This window comes from Micropterus dolomieu, linkage group LG18 (assembly GCF_021292245.1).
Source record: "Micropterus dolomieu isolate WLL.071019.BEF.003 ecotype Adirondacks linkage group LG18, ASM2129224v1, whole genome shotgun sequence".
NCBI lineage: Eukaryota > Metazoa > Chordata > Actinopteri > Centrarchiformes > Centrarchidae > Micropterus > Micropterus dolomieu.
In genome coordinates, this window is record NC_060167.1 from 34,889,972 (window position 1) to 34,891,173 (window position 1,202).

A 1,202-nucleotide genomic window follows, 5' to 3' on the forward strand; every position below is an offset into this window, starting at 1 on the left:
GGAAGGCAACACTCACACCTGCAAACGTAAGACTCAGTAAATAAAGTTGACCTCTAGTGTCACCCAGATTTCTGAAGGCAACACCAAGCTGAGTGTGAAAGACTTGGACAAAATACATACCAGAATACACTTCTCTGTGAGCCACAATATCTAATGAATGCAATAATGCCTCTAAAATTTGCCACCAATAAATACCCACATTACAAAAAGTGGTGAAGTAAAGCTGAAACTGAACTTCTTCTGGAAAAAAAACTAGTGACTATTAAGAGAGATGGTATTTAGTTTGTTTTGTTGTATTATTGTCTTATGTTACCTGCCCTCTTCTCAAAATAAGTAACATAAATGGTCTACCTTAGATGGTCCGCCCATGCTTTCTTTTTTATAAGATACCTGTGCACACATCAAATGGAATAAAGGAGTAAAATATACAAAGAAATGTCAGAAATCTTAATGCCTCAATCATGTCAGAGCTCAACTATAGTAAAGGTTAAATTGACCCATGGTGCTGGCCGACCTATATATCATAGTTTTTCTTTTGTTGTTTTTTGTCTGTAAAGTGTCCTTGGGATAGGTGAAATGCCCTTTTTTAAATTAGTAACCCACACGGTGTATACTATGCACTAACCCCTTTGCTGTCTCCTCAGGCTGTGAGTGCAACAACCACGCCCAACGCTGTCACTTTGACCAGGCGTTGTACGAGGCCAGTGGGCGGAGGAGTGGAGGTGTGTGTGAGGGTTGCATGCACCACACCACAGGACCCAAGTGTGATCAGTGTGCCCCAGGTTACCAGCCAAACCCCCGCAGCCGCATGGACCGTCCGGATGCTTGCACGCGTAAGTGGTTTATTGGTGAAATGAAAGGAACTGTGACATGCAGGATAAGAAGTTCAACTTCAAAAAGCGACATTTTCACGTAGAAATAACCAAGTTTGTGTTGCCGCTAGGCTGTATCTGCAGTTCTGAGGGGACAGTGAATGGGGGCCGCTGTGACGACAGCACAGGCTCGTGTCAGTGTAAAGTGAACGTTGAAGGTCCCCGCTGTGACCGCTGTAAGAGAGGCTACTATGGCCTGAGCGCCTCCAACCCTCTGGGCTGCTCCAGTGAGTCAACCAACTCCTTCACATCATTCTTTCTTACACCACAGTCTTCTTTTTTCAGCTCTGTCGGTTTTCAGCTTAGCTTGGTCGCAGGGAATGAATGTTA

General features: G+C 44.3%; 1 protein-coding gene across 1 annotated transcript in view; it reads left to right on the forward strand.

The window, feature by feature from the left end:
• LOC123987081 (laminin subunit beta-3-like) overlaps positions 1-1,202 on the forward strand; it is a 17,344-nt gene that overhangs the window by 9,236 nt on the left and 6,906 nt on the right. The window lies entirely within an intron of this gene.